We start from the raw sequence: 18,979 nt of genomic DNA, 5'->3' as shown, positions 1-18,979 counted from the left end.
ATTTGTTTATTCCGCTGTGTTTTGAATGAAATGGAAACTTTGGTTTGTTCAATATGTTAATGGCCGATGAAAATGACAAGCAATATTTTTGATTGCAAAATGTTGTATGTGCAATGCTAATATATAACAACTACGTAATTATCATGCAAATAGCTGTCATTTTAATTCTGCATGCTGAATTGCATTGTTTATTTTATATCTGATAAAAATACTGATTCTTAGGTTACTTTATAAGTATGTTACTATTTTGCATGCTTACATGTTATAGGTAGTTAATTATAAAGTAATCCTTGTTTTGGTGGTATTATAATGTATAGCAGCATTTGTTCTACGAAAGTGCATGCGTGTTGCATCATATGAACTTTGTTTTCTTTAACTATTCAGGTTATTTTATATAATTATGAAATTAACTATGTATTATGGCCCTGTGGCCTGACTGCAAATAAATATTCGTATTTGTATACAGTTTTTGTAATGTGATGTATGGTGGTATCATGTTGTTTCACTTTTTGATCAATATAACTATTATGCATACAATGTGTTATTATTCTTACCTCAAAGGAGCCATATCAATACAAATTACAACTTTCCTTCAAGTGAACAGGTTGACACGAGTGACTGGTGTATCGGGCATATCTAGGTTTTAAAAATGACAATGAGATTTACTATACGGTTAAACATTGTTATAACTGGTGACACGATTACAAGCGGTACATTTACCGGTAGTTTCATAAAATGTTACATAAATTTCATGTGCCATATCAAGTACATCGATAGTTCGCATACCCATGTTCAAGTAATATCTATTACAAGGAGAACAATTGTACCCTTAGTTGGCATAGTCATGTTCAAGTGAACAATGTCGCAATGCGTGATATCATTCAAGCGTCACGTGTATCGGTGGGTTTATATACGCATATTCAAGAGATCCATGTCGCATGCGTGACATAACAAGCGCCACGTGTACCAGTAGTTTGTATTACCCATGTTCAAGATACATAACGCACGTGTGATATCAATTACAAGCGGTACATGTACTAGTACTTTGATATAAATGACGAGCGTCACTTGTAACGGCGGTTGACATACGCATGCCCAAGAGATCCATGTCGCCTGAGTGATGTTCATGGCAAGCGTCACGTGTACCGTTAGTTGACATACGCATGCTCAAGAGATCCATGTCGCCTGCGTGATGTTCATGACAAGCGTCAAGTGTACCGATAGTTGACATACGCATGCACAAGAGATCCATGTCGCCTGCGTGATGTTCATGGCAAGCGTCACGTGTACCGTTAGTTGACATACGCATGCTCAAGAGATCCATGTCGCATGCGTGATATTAAAGGGGCCTTTTCACAGATTTCGGCATTTTTTTACGTATTCATTAAATGCTTTAAATCGATAAATGTAAACATTGGATCGTAAAAGCTCCAGTAAAAAATCAAGAATAAAATTTAAAAAAGGAAAAGAACATTGCCCGGACCAGGTTTCGAACCAGTGACCCTGGAGTCCTGAAGTAAAAACGCTTTAGCCTACTGAGCTATTCCGCCGAGTACATATTCGTAAAGTATTTTATACCTTATATAAGCAATCTTCGTAGTTTCGCCAAATTTAACGACAAAACAGAACTCTCCAAATTATTCAATCGTTTCGCGTTGCAACGCTTTATAATTTTTAGGTTTTAAAATCGTCAAAAGATGCATATAATGGCTATATTAGACCATGGTAAATGTTCAGTATTACTGTTTCCTCACAAATATCATAACTAAAACGAAAATTTGCGAATCTGAAACAACTTTTTTCAATTTTGTCAATTTACCAAAGCGTGAAAAGATCCCTTTAATGGCAAGCGTCACGTGTACCGTTAGTTGACATACGCATGCCCAAGAAATCCATGTCGCCTGCGTGATATTAATGACAAGCGCCACGTGTACCAGTAGTTTGTATACCCGTGTTCAAGATACATAACACACGTGTTATATCAATTACAAGCGGTACATATATAGCCTTGTTCAAGAGATCGGTGTCGCCTGTGTGATAGAAATGTCAAGCGCCACGTGTACCTTTAGTTGGCGTACCTTTGTTCAAAAAATCCATATCACATACGCGATATATCAAGCGTCACGTGTACCGGTAGTTGGTGTTACCATGTTCCAGAGATCCATGTCGCCTGTGTGATAGTAATATCAAGCGTCACGTATATCTTTAGTTGGCGTACCCTTGTTCAAGACATCCATGTCACATACGTGATATTAATATAAAGCGTCACGTGTACCGTTAGTTGACATACGCATGTTAATGAGATCGATGTCGCCTGCGTGATATTAATGGCAATCTTCATGTGTAGGGGTAGTTGACATACGCATTATCAAGAGATCCATGTCTCCTGAGTGATGTTCATGGCAAGCGTCACGTGTACCGTTAGTTGACACACGAATGCTCAAGAGATCCATGTCGCCTGCGTGATATTAATGGCAAGCGTCACGTGTACCGTAAGTTGACATACGCATGCTCAAGAGATCCATGTCGCCTGCGTGATATTAATGACAAGCGCCACGTGCACCAGTAGTTTGTATACCCGTGTTCAAGATACATAACACACGTGATATACCAATTACAAGCGGTACATGTACCGGTAGTTTGTATAGCATTGTTCAAGAGATCCATTTCGCATCTGTCAACTTCATGAGAGTGCCAACCGAGATGTTTGATGAGATTCTCGCACGAGTGAGCCAAAGGATAACGAAACAGCGCAACAACTACAGACGTCCAATTGAACCAGGGATGAAGCTATCAATTGCGCTGCGGCATCTTGTGTCTGGTTCAAAGTACCGTGATATGCGATTCGGCTGGAGGGTACCCCACAACACTATTTCTCTTCTCGTGCTAAAAATAAGTACCGCTTAATTTACTATAGTGTTAAAATAAATTTAAAAAAAGGCTTCTGTTAGTCATTTTAATATTTTTATATATTTTAATGTCTACGTCTAGCATCAGTTTATATGAATTGCATTGTGTTAAGTTATTGGTATAGGATAAAGGCAAATAGATGAGGGCGCGCATTACAACACTAACCTTCTAAATTGTATAATGTAATTAGTACTGTCTTGTGCGCATATCTTGAAATGCACACAGTTATAAGAACATTTTATGAAGTAGTATATTTTTACTTTATCATCCACTCGCTAAAAGTCATGGATTATCTACTACATGTGTCATACACTTATAATCCACGCGAGCTTATTATACTGTTATCTTTTACGCGTCAGGTCTGTAGAGCAGTCATAGATGAGTATGCTGACGAGGTGATGTCGTTGCCAACAACAGCTGCCGATTGCACGCGAATAGCGGACGGCTTCAGGGACAGCTGGAATATCCCCCATACTCTTGGTGCTATTGATGGCGAACATATTGCTTGCAAATGTCCACCAAGATCCGGGTCTACGTATTTTAATTACAAGAAGTACTTAACCGTTGTCCTGCTAGCCCTGTAGGATTCTGAGTACAAGTTCGTCTGGGCTGACATTGGAGGCCGTGTTGCTGCATCCGATGCACAGTTGTGGAACGATTCCGACCTGAAGGCAGCAGCTGAGAACGGAGACCTTAACCTGCCAGAACCTGAAGTTTTGCCACATGATTCTGAGGATGTGCCCTACTTTTTCATCGTTGTACGTTGTACGTTGGTGTTCGGTACTTTTCCGTTTCTCTCACGTTGGGCGAACGTTTTGTCCGGTACTAATGCATTTCACTGCCGTTTTATCCGGTAGAAGTCCTTTACTCGCACAGTCATATCCGTTAGCCGACCGTTAATTATCAGGTACATTTCCGTTAAACGTTCGTTTTTTCCCGTTATAGCACCGGTACTTGTGCGGTAATTGTGTGTTTCCTACGCTTCACACACCGTTTGCGAGAATCTTGAGCGGCAAAGCAGGTAATTTCATCAACGGATAATCAAAATCTGCATTTTTGTGCGTTTTTTCTACGTTGCATATTCGTAAGTCGGTCTGACCGGGCCTTGTAATTTTGTAATTTGCTCAATTCGTTTCTATCTAAAATCATTACCCATATAAATCGCGTCTATTCGACGTTAACCGGTTTCATAATAACAAAACACATTTCACAATGTATAGGCTCAAACAAACTTGGAATACTTAGGGAAAACGTAGAGCAAAATAGGAGGTAGCTTCACCCAGCTCCTTTTTTTTTTGGTTCATCGCTCCTGTCCCTTTAAGGCATCAACATTGAAATGATGAATATCCTCCAAACTTTAATTAATTTTGTCAAGTATTCGATAACAAACACTCACGAAGCACATTTGCTTACACCTGTAATTAAATACATTTTACTTACAAATACCCTTGATATAACACATAATCAGAAATGTCATCGTCTGTTCCGAATTTCCACACTGCTCACTTCTTTAGCAGCACCAGGCACCTTTTGGGATCCTAGATCTTTCCATTGGTATACTTTTGACTGTGTAGTACCATTTGCATTTCAATTTTCTTGTGGATGTATCATCAGCTACGAAAACTTAGTTTTCTATACGGTGTCAAGCGTTTGGGTATGTAGGAAGTTCGTCAGAAACGGTTAATGACGCTATTTTTGCATTGATACTTCATGCTGCCAAGCAATGACTGTATGCATACAGACACATCCTTAAACTCTATATCTACATGCGTGTACGAGTACTTTAAAACCACAGCTCTTCTTAATATTCGCACAATAGTGTACTATAAAATAAATAATCTTATTATGTATCCCTGATTTGAAGTAATCTAAGACCAGAGCACATTTTCACCAACATTTCAAGTTGAAATAATAGACTCGTACTTATATTTTACAAGCAAAAAAAAATTCTGTAGGTATCAAATTATGTTCAAATAATGAAGTGTTCTCTGTCTAGTTCTCCGTATATTGAATGCGATTGTTTTACGATAAGAATACCTAATAGGTCAAACGCTTTTCCATTGCCTTTCTAAAGTCCCAGTCTTACACAGAGCAAAATTCATTTAGACAACTATCTGATTGGAATAATTTTAGGTTCATGAGGATCAATGTTGACACCAGTACTTCCTTCAACATTCAGATTTACAAAAAGCCTTATTCGTTTAATTTCTTGTTTCATAAAATACATAGTTTTGATGATTCATAAAGAGTCATTTTGATGTAAACGTCGTATTTCTTAACACTTTAGTGTGAAATTCATGAAACAACAAGATATTTGTTTGTCAGAAACACTATCAGTACGTCCCCTTCTGTGCCGCTTTGAAGCTATATATTTGACCTTGACCTTTCACCACTCAAAATATGCAGCTCCATGAGATACACATGCATGCCAAATATGAAGTTGCTATCCTCACTATTGCAAAAGTTATGGCAAATTGTTAAAGTTGGAGCAAACCAACCAATCAACCAACCAACCAACAGGGCAAAAACAAATATATGGAAGTTATGTATTAAATAATAATAACAATACAGTGTTGTTGTTTTGTCATTTATTAAGTATACAGATCATTGCAAGATTCTGATGGCTTTTCTTGAAATGCATCACCAGCCGTCTGGAACACTGAAAAAAAGGCAATGTATACTCTGTTAAGTTATGGTGAAAAACAAATTATTTGCATTTTTTGTACAAAAATAAATTAAAAAGGCTCACATTATACTGCAAGCAATTCATAAGTTGCCTGCTGGTGACCCCCCCCCCCCCCCCAACATCATTAACAATAGTGCATTGTCTGTATATTACCATCAATTCAAGATTGTATGATTCAATCTCAATGGTTTGTTTTGGTTAAAATTGGTACAATGAATCATATTTATTTTAAGCTAACTCACATGCAATAGTTACTGAGAAACGGCTCCGAATGGAAAAAAAATCTTAAATGTCAGTCTAATAAGGGGCCATAACTCTTGAGCTATGAAGGTATAAATCATTATAATGTCAGGGTCAAAAGTATTTTATGTGGTGTGTTTGTGTTGAAAGTGTTTACAGATCCATGGAAGTGTTAGCGATATGTAGAAAGAATTATAAGCATTCTACAACATGTGTCATCACTTTCAGACTCTACCTGGGACATTTCAAAGGTTATCCATCACTGAAATGAATGTAATAAGTTGAAAAAAGGCTATATTTAAGGTAATAAAAAATATATTGGTACATAATTTGAACCAAACTTCTCAGGCAGTTTCTAATAATTGACTTTAATCAAAGGTTTACCAAAAATGGAATTTTTTTAACAAACAAAAAAGGCATGCCATGGCTAAACTATTAATTAAATCTTACCTACCATAGTGATTTTATTTACAAATGATCAAAGAAATGAGTGAAAATATATACTGTCTATGCTCACAAGTGAAATAAAATCGCTACCAGAACCAACACATTTTCACTTTATTTCATGACTCTGAACAAATTGTATACTATTATAGTTCTTGAATACATTCATATTGGCGAATTTGGCAAGAACCAGAATGAAATGTCACTTTGATTTTCAAAAATTTGATTCTTGAATCATATAAGATTTGTTAAAGGGCATATTGACAGCTAAAACGGAATTTTATTCTCTGAAATAAATGTATGCGTTAATATGAACTTATTTATATGTTTCTTAAAGCACAGACCTTGCTTTATATATTGTAATTATGTACATTACTAATTAACAAGAGCTGTCAGAGGACAGAGCGCTCGACTATTCAAGTGCTTGACAGTATAACGTAAGCCATCATGGAGAGGGGGGTATAATGTGTGTGTGTGTGGTCATTTAATAGATATTTCAAAAAAAGAAAAAAAGAAAAATTTGAGGGGGGGGGGGGGGGGGGGGGGAGTCAAGGTCATTCAAAAGTCAAGGTCAAATTCAACTTGCCAGGTACAGTACCATCATGATAGTAAGAAAGTATTTGAAGTTTGAAAGCAATAGCCTTGATACTTTAGAAGTAAAGTGGATCTAAACACAAAATTTAACAAAATATTCAAAGTTACTAAGACAAACAAGAATATCAGTGAAACTGATGGATGCTCCCTGATGATGCGCTTTGTCAATGTATGTGTTAATAAACACCTAAAAAATCTATTATTAGCCTCGGTGAACTTGACCCAGTGACCTCAAACCTCATCAAAAGGTAGAGGTCCATGCAAGGTACCTACATGCCAAATATGAAAGAGATCGGTAAAGTATTGAAGGCGCTATGAGAAACGGTAGCAAAAGTGTGACAGAAGGAAGTCTATTATTAGCCTCGGTGACCTTGACCCCAGTGACCTCAAGCCTCATCAAAAGGTAGAGGTCCATGCAAGGTACCTACATGCCAAATATGAAAGCGATTGGTTAAGTATTGAAGGCGCTATGAGAAACGGTAGCAAAAGTGTGACAGAAGTAAGGAAGTAAGTAAGTAAGGAAAGACAAACTGGCAACTATATGCTCCACCGAAAAAGGGGCCATAATTCTGTCGCAACGCTTATTACAGTTGTCTGATCTTGTTTATAGATTGGGATCATGTTGGTAAAGAAGTACGCAAAATTTGAAAGCAATATGTCAAAGGACATAGAAAATATTTGAGGTTGTACGCAATTTTTAACATAGATTTATCAATAATATTCATATTCTAAGTGAAAAAAGGGCCATAATTCTTACAAAAATGCTTGATTCAGTTGTCTGCTCTTGTTTATAGATTGGTGTCATGTTGGTAAAGAAGTATGCAAAATATAAAAGCAATATGTCAAAGGACATAGGAAATATGTGAGGTGGTACGCAAACTTTAACATTCCAACGCTCACGGTAACGCCGACGCCGGGGTGAGTAGGATAGCTCCACTTTATATATATATATATATATATATATATATAGTCAAGCTAAAAAAAGTTATCCCCACGAAACTTTTTGTGGGCGCAGGAAATCGTAGTAGTATTAACATATCCAGCTATGGGCATGCTCACTGACCATAATGAATAATGGAACAGTAGTTTTGTGTAGAAAATATTCATTAAGATTGTGAATGTTGTGGGCAAGATTTCGATCCCCATAAGCACTAAGACCATAATGTAATAATATTTTTTTGGCCCTTCACTAATCTTTTTAAACGATTTCATCAATGTTCCTTATACATGTACATTTATTTTTCATAAAAATCGGACATGTGGAATGTTGAATATTTGCCATTGCATAGAGAAAAACCATTGACATGCCCCCTTAAATTGATTGCAGAAAAAGTTGTAAACCAAAAACAAATAATAACAAAGAGCAGTGAAAAAAATTGGCCATTATTAATTTAATTTCAAAGAACAATGAAAATTTAAGGCAACAAGAGCTGTCAGAGGACAGCGCGCTCGACTATTCGAGTGCTTGACAGTATAACGTAAGCCATCATGGAGAGGGGGTATAATGTGGGTGTGTGGTCATTTTATAGATGATATTTAAAAAAAAAAAAATAATAAAAATTGTTGTCTTTTTTTTTTTTAGGGGGGCGGGGGGGGGGAGGAGTTCTGGGGTGGGGCATGGGGGATGGTTTGGGTGGAGCCCATTGTGGTATGTCAGGTAAGTGTTGTTTTGTCAAAGTATGAATCAAATGTGATCATAAATCCCCTCCGATGAAACCGGTAGGGGACAATAATGAGCGGATACAAATTTAAAGGATAGAACTGAATGTTCAAACCTTTTATCTTGTTTGAACCTGATTGGTTTTGCAAATCGCATTAATTAATAGTGGTGAGCATTGGTGTTTTGTTTCTTGGTACAATGAAACGGGATATGTGATTTACTAAGAAGAATCAAAATCATAATGTGGCAAATGAATATTTATCTTCAAGTGTGAGTGATGCCAAATCCAAACTCTGCATATTGAAACAATATGGTCACCATTTGAGTGAGATTTAAAAGAAATATTTCTTAGTGGCCTAGGACCTTTGACCTGAAAGTATAAATTCAGCATATAACCTGATTGTAGCGAGTTGTTGAATGAGCTTTCTTGCATATATACTGGTATGTGAAAATTGAGTATTAAGTGTGACTTTGACCATGAGACGAGTTATTCCAAACCTAAGCTTTCCATTTTGGCTCGTTATGCATTTATACTTCACATTGCACCCTCTTTCAATTACCTTGAAGACTCTCGTCACACCTTGGGGAGGTTGCTGCTGGGAGATAATTTTTAGGTCCAGGAAGCGCTCGGAAGCAGCCTGTTATGGAGAGAAGAGTATTGGGGTTTATGGTGAGAACTGTGAGTGTCATTCTTTTGTACAGTTGTAGTGGCAGCCATTGTGTGAATACTCATGTAATCACTCTCACTTAAGTATCAATAGCTAATTATATATATTTATATCATTCGGAAACCATTTTACTGCTTCAGGTCACTGTGACCTTGACCTTTGACCTAGAGACCTGGAAATCAAAAGGGGTCTTCTACCAGTCATGATCAATGTACCTATGAAGTTTCATGATCCTAGGCTTAAACTTTCTTGAGTTATCATCCGCAAACCATTTTACCGTTTCGAGTCACTGTGACCTTGACCTTTGACCTAGTGAACTGATAATTGAAGGGGTCATTTGCCAGTCATGATTAATGTACCTATGCGTTCTTGAGTTATCATCCGGAAACCATTTGATGGACGGTCTGACCGACATGTGCAAAACAATTAACCCCCTCTTCTTCGAAGGAGGGCATAATAAATTAATTTTGTTCAATCTATCTATTTATCCATTAAAAAGTTCACACTTTCAAAACAAATATAATACAAACTTGGTCATCAACAATAATAAAATACCCCTGCTGTCCCTGTGAATGTTAATGAGCGAGGATCAAGGAATCAAGACCATTACTCTTGGATGTGAAATCAATGCAAATAAAAATTGTGTTTTGAAAATCTTCTTTTCATGCTGATCACATATTTACAAGTTTGAATGGATAGACAAATCCACAACAGACCAACCAACATACAGACTCCAATATACCAGGAATAACCCCACATACCGCATTGACACAGAATATTTTGCATGCTGTCTTCACAAGATAAGAAAAACATATTTACATGTTTGGCGATTTTAAGAGTTATTATGCAATTGTGACCTTGACCTCAGAGATATCGACAATTCTTTGGCATGACACACCGTTCAATGATGGTAAACAAATGTGCATTTTTTTTGTTTAATCTCACAATGAATGACATAGTTATGGCCCAGATAAACTCACAACCAAACTTAGATAGATATTCAGTCACTATTTATTCCAAAAATTTGTGTTGAAAGCCTGTCGACAGGTGTCGCAAGCCAGTGTTATAGGACCTAAAGTCAAAATCAATGTGACCTAATTTTTCGGCCCGGCATGGCCCACGTTTGAAGTTGGCCTAGAGATCATCTAGATTAAACTTCTGACCAAGTTTGGAGAAGATCGGATGAAAACTACTTGAATTAGAGAGCAGATACCATACTGAATGCTAAAAAACGCACAAAGTGACCCTGTGACCTAGTTTTTAGTCCGGCATTGCCCATGTTAAAACTTGGCCTAGAGATCATCTAGATAAAATTCTAACCAAGTTTGGTGAAGATTGGATGAAAACTACTTAAATTACAGAGCGGACAGCATGATGAATGTTTTAAACGCACTAAGTGACCCCGTGACCTAGTTTTTGACCCGGCATGACCTATATTCAAACTTGACCTAGACATCATCTACATACAACTTATGACCAAGTTTGGTGAAGATCCAATAAACACCTTGAATTAGAGAGGGGACACTTAATACAGAGCCATCGACAGACAGACAAGGTCACTCCTATATACCCCACTATACTATGTTTCTGGGGATATAATAGCAAATAATCAAGAAATATAAAACAAGATAATCTTGATAATAATAATTAATACTCAAGCAACAAACATATGAACCAGGTATCGCATTGTGGAGCACTAACCAGTTTTTACTGCGGAAGACGACAAGCTTCATTCTGTGTGTGATGGGCGGTTGGGAACCATACCCTTCAATATGAAAACTTGCCAGCTTCTAAGTGTTCCACACAGAGGTCAGCACCTTCACTGTCTCCAGCTCAATCTCTAGGTACACCTACCTATATATGCAAAAATCAATTGAGTGAAACCACTAGTTTGATTATCCATTAGATGCATTCTTGATCAAACATTAGAGCAGTAGTACCCGTGTGATTTACAATATGGGTATTTTTACTGGATGCTGTAAAAATAACAGTTTGCTTTTGTTCACGTCAATGACCATGATAACACATTAATGGCTATAAAAGAAATAATGAAATTAGCTGAACAAACGCGAGTTATCAACAACCTATGGCATAACTAGCAAAACCATCAGTACAGTTTACAAAAAAAAATGCTTCTTTTGAAAAATGGGTTGTTTGTACAGTAACTGTAACACTATTTACTTACTTACAGTTTCGTTTCACATTCATATGCATTTTCTAAATTTTGGCATTTAAATTACATAAAAAATATGAGTGAAAATAGTTTCATGCATCGTCAGTTTTAAACAAGAGTGCCAAACTGTCACAAGATATGCCCTTTCGAAGGTTTTGGACACCATGCTCAATGCTTGAAATGCACTAAGTGACCTCGAGACCTAGTTATTGACCCGGCATGACCCATATTTAAACTTGACCTAGATATCATTTAGTATAACATCTGACTAAATTTGGTGAAGATCATATGAAAACTACTTCAATAAGAGAGCGGACACCATGCTAAATACTTGAAATGCAATATGTGACCTTGTGACCTCGTTTTTGACCCTGCATGACCCATATTCCAACTTGACCTACATATCATCTAGACACAACTTCTGACCAAATTTGGTGAAGATCGGGTGAAATCTACTTCAATTAGAAAGCAGACACCATGCTAAATCCTTGAAATGCACTAAGTGACCTCGTGACCTAGTTTTTGACCCGGCATGACCCATATTTTAACTTGACATAGATATTGTCTAGACACAACTTCTGACCAAGTTTGGTGAAGATCGGATGAAAACTATTTAAATTAGAGAGCGGACACTGCTGTGGACGCCGTCCGCCAAGGGTGAAACTATAATACGTCCCGTTTTTAAAAACGGGCGTATAAAAAAAGGAGAGCATAAGATTTGGCTGTGTGAGAGGGTGTTTTGCTGCGTAAATGCGCGACTCTCACGCTGAATGCCCGATACTTGACAGGCGCATGAATGTTGATGCAAACTACTTCAATTAGAGAGCAGACACCATGCTAAATCCTTGAAATGCACTAAGTGACCCCGTGACCTAGTTTTTGACCCGGCATGACCCAAATTCGAACTTGACCTAGATATTGTCTAGACACAACTTCTGACCAAGTTTGGTAAAGATCGAATGAAAATTATTTGAATTAGAAAGCGGACACGAAAAGTGTGACAGACTGACAGACAGTGCGAAAACTATATACCCCCTTTTCTTCGAAAGGGGGCATAAAAATAACTTATCCATAGACATCGGATGTATTTTGTAATGGGAATGCTTTGGAGATTACCATAACATTCTGTGCACACGTAAAACCTTTATGAAGAATCCTCAACATTAAAGATTTATTAATATTTTTGAAAATTAAGCAAACATTCATTTTTTTCCATGAAAGCATTACAATTATGGCTTTTTATAAGTATAATATGATGTATGAAATAGTTTTTTTCTTTTTAATTTTAAGTTAATGTTGAACCATTCAATCACTTTAAAAACATTGCAAGTTATTGCATTTCCACAAAGCAAATGAATCTTAGCAGGTAAATTCAATGAATTTATCATTGGTACCCCCAGCTGATAATTTTAAAAATCTGTATAGAAGTTCACCAGATGATGTTTTATGCAAAATATGTATGTTCGCACTGCAGTTTTTGAGAAGAATATTTTTAAGTGTTCATTATATATATATTATAGAAGGAAAACAAATTTGATCCGAGGGTGGGGCAAATATGATCCAATGATACTTGAACAATCTTGGTGAAGGTCCACAAGATGAACTTTCATGCCAAATATCTTTGCTCTAGGCCTTGTGATTTATGAGAAAATTTTTGTTTTTGAGGTTTTTTAATATACTAATAAGGAAATTACATTTCCCTCCCCAGTGGGGCAATTTTGACCCCAGGAACATAGTTTGAACAATCATGGTACAAGTCCCACCAATTAACCTTTGAACTCTTAAGTGTAATCTTGAGTTTGGAGATTTTGACGTAATTCATTCTTATGACACACCGTCGAGTGATGGTGAACAAATGTGCTTAATGATTTTAAAATCTTACAATGAATGACACAGTTATGGCCCGGACAAGCTCATTTATGGCCATTTTTTACTTTTGAACTAAAAGTGTGACCTTGACCTTCGAGATTTCGACATTATTCCTTCCCATGCAACACCGTCAAATTATGGTGACACATGATTTTAAATTGAATTTAATTCTGACAATGAATGACATAATAATGGCCCAGACAAGGTCATTTATGGCCATTTTTGACATTTGAACTCAAAGTGTGACCTTGACCTTTGAGATATTGACGTTTTCTTGAGCAGTGACCGGCCGTGTCATGATTGTGAACATTTATTGTAAGTTATTTGAAATTCCTCCAATCAATAACAGACTTACGCTCCAGACAAGCCTAACCCGGACTTTCATACTGACGGACTGATCCACATACACCAAACCGCCAACTGTGACAAATATGTCGAGCTCTCCATAAGTGGGCTCGACAAAAAATCGACTTGCCCACAGGTAAAGGTCCACCACACAATGTTTCATGCTAAATATCTCAGCCCAAGGCCTTGCAGTTTCAGAGTAGATTTTTTAAGTTTTTCCTTTTGGTTGCCAGGGCAACAAGGATTTCATGGAAAACAATTCTTGGAGCAACATTGAAGGAGCTTCATGCCAGGAATATTCCTGCCAGTTTCATCAAGCTTTGTCCAAAGGTTTAGTAGGAGATATTGTTTAAGTAAAAATGTTGACATATAGACACACATCGCAAAACAGACAAAGACCAGCAACAATAACTCAAGTTGAGCTATAAAGGGTACATCTCTGAAATGACTAAATCATCCTGATGACTCTTATGCAAGAACCACTGAAAAATGATAACAAATTTGATCTAATTTGAATTTCACTAAATTCATACACCAACATATGCAGACAGAAATTTGACATTTTCAATCAATTAAGGGGCCATAACAGTTTAATTTTACAATGGCTTCAAGGCCTTTCCCCAATTTGGAATGTCAAAATGAACTTTTGCATTATAGTTTATCTGTCTTCAAGGTAACAATCTGGTAAAAATATTATACATAAGACAAGTCGGTCAATTAACAGGCGAACAGCTTTGTTGTATACTTAAATAAACCCAATTTTAATGCCTATTAACTTCAAGTTTCATTCAATTCTATGCAATTGCTACTGAAAAACAACTCTGGTCTGAAAAGTAATGTAGGGTTATCTTTTCGAATCAATACTAGGCTTATTTATATTACATACCCTCAGGTTTGTATACTTGCCAGTTCAGGAGGCGTTATAGAGCGCTATCAGTTAAATGATTATTCCCCGAATATCTTTCAGGTGTGCCAGCTGGGGGCTCCTGGATCACCTTGATCGTTTTCACTACATGCTCACTCTCAGTGAAGTGGCGCTCCAGGTTTGCGTCCGTCAGGATGGCCGCACTCTCCTCTACCCTCCGAACAACCTCGCGACGGCTCTTATCCAGGCAGGTTGAGGTCAGGAAGCCTGTGAGAAGGAGATCGGCCGAAAAAAAAATAAAGCTAAACAAGCAAATTTGTTAAATTGATATCCCCCGCCAATATGCTTCTGGACACAAAAGTGTTATATTTGACACTCAAAAAAGCATTTTTTCAAGATACAAAGGGCCAAAACCCCGTAATTAACAGACTGTGTACAATGCCATTTGGCGTGCATCGTCCTCTTATCCATATATATACTCATACCAAGTTTCAATGAAATCGGCCAAAGCACTTTAAAGATATGGCTCTCGACACAAAAGTGCTGGACGGACGGAAAGATGGACGGAAGAACAGACAGAAAGACGCCAACGCCAAAACATTAATAAGTAGATGTCCAAGAAGAATGAATAATTTACATAAATCAAATCCTAAGTTTACGCTTACATTGTTCAATGTGCGGTTCTTGATTGCCGTTAGTGCATTCCGCACCGTCTTCAGCTGGTGAGTGGTGTTAAGGAACTGTCGTGGACCTCCATATGGCCCATCCACAACAGCATGTCACTCAACACCACTCCTTCCAAGTAGCCAGACAGGGCCAGGAACCGGTTGATCTTCATGTTGACCTCTTGTGTTTTTGACTCGTTTGCCAACCCACCTGGCCTGCTCCGCAGGAACATGTAGTCTACATATGAGTCAACGATTGAAACTGCAACAAGTATTATTGGATGATATTCTATGCTAGATGGTGAAATCGCATATAATTTAACTAACAACCAGTAATTCCAAAGTATTATAAATAAATAATATTTATCTTAAATTTTAATGTACTATATATTTCCTCACGGTTTTTAATATATATACATGTAACAATAATAATGACTATCAATTGAAATGTATATAATTAAAAAAAAATCTGGGAAAACAGGGCTTAATGCACCAAGTACTGGTTCTACCCCGAAAACGGACTCAAAACTTTACACTATATAAGCAATCCATATTGTTACTTGCAGCTTCTCCGACCATGCATCACCCTTGCATTGGGTTCCAGGCTCAGGCAGTATTTCGGCATTAGGAATGAAAAGTCCTCTTCCTCCTCCTCCTCATCCTCCACCTTCTCATCCTCCTATGCCGAGTCATCATGAGTGGCGAGTCTGCTGGTCACCTTTCCTGAAGTTTTCGCGTCCTGTAAATGACGTTTAAATGTAAAAGTTACAAATCGTTTGGTATGGTTTTGTATTAGACATTGATAGAAATATGAGAAATTAAATACAAAAACCACACGAACACAATTTAACACTTACTTTCCGGAAACGGCCCTCTTGTGTAAACAAAATTGAATGTCCCAGCCTCCATTTTGTGCTCCTGTTCTAGATGACGCAGCCGGTCAATCACCGACCGGTCGCACAGCCAGCAAGAGTAGTAATTCCTCGGCTTTGTCTTCTTCACTTTCCGACCGGTCTTAGCACGTGCCTCTGACATCAACGGCTTCATGGGGTCTGCCGTCAGCGCTTGCACCCAGCGAACGTGGTCTGTTACCCGGAGGTACACAGTCGTGTTGCCTTTTACCACGCAAATGGGGCATTTCCTTGGGATAGGCTTTGCGTTTGGTGTCTGAAATATTAGTTTGAAATGTGTACGAAGCAGGTGGCTATCAATATATATGATTCATTAAGAGATGATGAGATAACGGACCCAGTTAATTGATTGAAATAATGATTATGTGATTGAAGCTGTTATGCTAGGGTTATTATATACCGTCTTATAACGATTCAAGACTTGGCCAAAATAAGGCCCCATTCCCTCAACAAAAAAGTATTAATTTTTCCCCAGATAAAAATTCACCCGACACTCAAGCAAATTAATTGCCCTAGACCCAGAATTGTCAAGTTTAAAATGTTTAAAACTAAATAGAATTGTTATGTATTTAATTTGGCGGTGATTAAAAAAACATATTATATTGTTTCTCATGTTTGGTTTAAAGTCCAAATTTTTTTTTTAATGATGCCCTATTTCCCCCGCCTCAGGGTACAGGTATCATTAGGCATTCTGAATCAACATTTTCATCAAAAACAATGATTCTTCATTCTTTACAGGCTGGGGGATTAAATTTTTAGAAACAACAATAACCTTTCAAATCGCATACCAAACGTTAAGACTTTTTAAATGAAAATGTGGATTCAGAATGCCTAATGATTCGGAATACCTTGACAAACTGTACCGTTACCCCAAACCCTGAGGTAGCTGTGGCGTAAAGGATATGGTGTCCGCCTAGCAACCAGGAGGTCACGGGTTCGATCCCCACTGTGAAAACGTTCTTTAGATCTTCCCTATAGACACTAAGTACTGGTTCTAGGCACCGGAAACAAAATTTACAGCTTTTTCAAATAAGTCCTATGCAATCAAACTAAAATATACAGGTTTGAACTAAACCAGAGGGAGATCTCTGCATGATGCATGTTAGTCTTATTTATAAGACGCGCGAGATACTTTACCCATATAAAAAGTAGCTTAATATTTAAGAGCGTCAAAAATTTGGACTAGATGCATGTATGCAATATCCCAGTGTGACCCAAATTCGAAGGGTGTAAAGAATCGAATGTAATGGACCGAAATTCGACGATGTAACGGTTACATGAAGCAATATTTAGCAAATAATGAAAGAAATAATGAAATGTTTAATAGCAGAAAATAATAATTTTAAACTCGGCTGTATTACTTTGAAATGATTCAAAGACAATAATCATCCATTTAATCAATATAAATAGAACATCGTCGAATTTGGGGTGCGGTAGGATAATGTATGGTTTCCAGTATTTACTATGGGGAAGAACTATTGTTGGCAAAATATTTCACTTCAAGAATATGTTTGCGTATCAGATATCAAATATGTACAACACAAAACCAATACAATTGTGTTACTGTTATGAATAATACAATTTAAAAAAATGTTTTTTTTCTCCGTTTATTACTTTCACTGAATCGAAGGGTTAACAGAACCCAAGGCGAACATGATGTAGTGCGAACACAAGGCTACGGGTCGAAACCCATTAATAAAAATATATGCAATGACAACATAAGTATGGGGTCAATATACAAAAGATACCGTCTAATTATTTGGACACAAACCACAGTTTACCAACCACTCAAAATGGCGGCGACATCTACTTTCACTTTAACCATTTACTGCGCCCGCCACTGAGCATGCGCATACTTGGTTTTACATGCTATTTTTAGTTGGGCGACGGTGGACCATCGTCCATATGCCTTTAAACTGGTTCCCCGTTGAATATAACCGTTGACTATAATATACAACAGGTACAGGCTAATGTATCGGCGATTTTAATTGGATAACGCGAAGACCAATCAGAGCGTTGTTTATTACTGTCGGGAATTCATGACGTTAACGTTTATCCGCTAACATGCACGCGACGTCATGTATACTATCGACGTCACTTTTCATCCTTACAAACAGCACAGATCTCACGTTTATTAACTTTCCTTGGCGTTACTTCACTATGTGTATACATCGACTAATATCTATAAATCTTATTTAACTAGAACGAGCTTCTATTCTTACCTGTCAGCTGTCAAAAAGTTCGGGAAATGTTTTGTTTCCGGTTTGGAAATGGTACACGGATTACTTCCCCTGAACCTCGTATAATCTCGCGATATGTTAACCGGTCCAAATTTGGACCGGTAAAATCCAATCGCACATTCTCGGCCCTTTCCGTCAAACATCGGATAAGTACCTCGAAGGAGATAGTATGAATACACATTCCGGAAGCGGTATTGCGGTCTACCTACGCGGGCCTACGCGAATCAAAATTATATAGTAAAAACAAACATGGCCGGTTTTGCGAGTTGTTTACATTTTGCAAAGATGAAAATGGGGATTTTCTATGCTCTGAAGCCAGAGCAAGTACAAACTCTACAGGAATTATGGACGCCGTCGTTGTTATTGTTTTTGTTGTAACATTCTTAGAATGGTATCACGTGGGCGGACTACTTTCAACCCGTATTTCTCCCGAGTCCGATTATGATAATCTGCGAGGGGTACCGAATGCGGTAAAATCATTCTATACATAGATGGTGACGTCACTACGTTATTGTCAGTAAGACCGGTGTGACACAATGCCGGTAAAATTCAAACTCCAATCGGGACTCCTCGGACAATTCCGCCATAACGGCGATCGTCTCTCGGGTGTATTTGGTGGAAGGATATGTCTAACGCCTCTAGGCGGAAGATATTACACCGAAAATATAGTTCGGGTTACACACCAATAAATTTGCACTAAATCAACCGG

At 37.6% G+C, this 18,979-nt stretch overlaps 1 long non-coding RNA gene across 3 annotated transcripts; it reads right to left on the bottom strand.

Moving 5' to 3' along the window:
• Positions 1–5,483: 5,483 nt before the first annotated feature.
• LOC127853085 (uncharacterized) lies at positions 5,484–18,267 on the bottom strand. Of its 3 annotated transcripts, none has more exons than XR_008036436.1 (7): positions 18,253–18,267; positions 15,977–16,286; positions 15,680–15,858; positions 15,120–15,381; positions 14,492–14,721; positions 10,904–11,052; positions 5,484–5,569 (listed from the first exon to the last, which is right to left on the bottom strand). It is a non-coding gene; the product is annotated as an uncharacterized LOC127853085 (long non-coding RNA). The 3 variants fall into 3 exon arrangements; XR_008036434.1 differs by lacking the exon at positions 18,253–18,267 and adding an exon at positions 16,879–17,912; XR_008036435.1 differs by lacking the exon at positions 18,253–18,267 and adding an exon at positions 16,894–17,912.
• Positions 18,268–18,979: the final 712 nt, after the last annotated feature.

The sequence above is a fragment of the Dreissena polymorpha genome, chromosome 12, assembly GCF_020536995.1.
Source record: "Dreissena polymorpha isolate Duluth1 chromosome 12, UMN_Dpol_1.0, whole genome shotgun sequence".
Classification (NCBI taxonomy): domain Eukaryota; kingdom Metazoa; phylum Mollusca; class Bivalvia; order Myida; family Dreissenidae; genus Dreissena; species Dreissena polymorpha.
The sequence above is the reverse complement of the archived record's forward strand: the minus strand, read 5'-3'. Positions and strand labels throughout refer to the sequence as shown.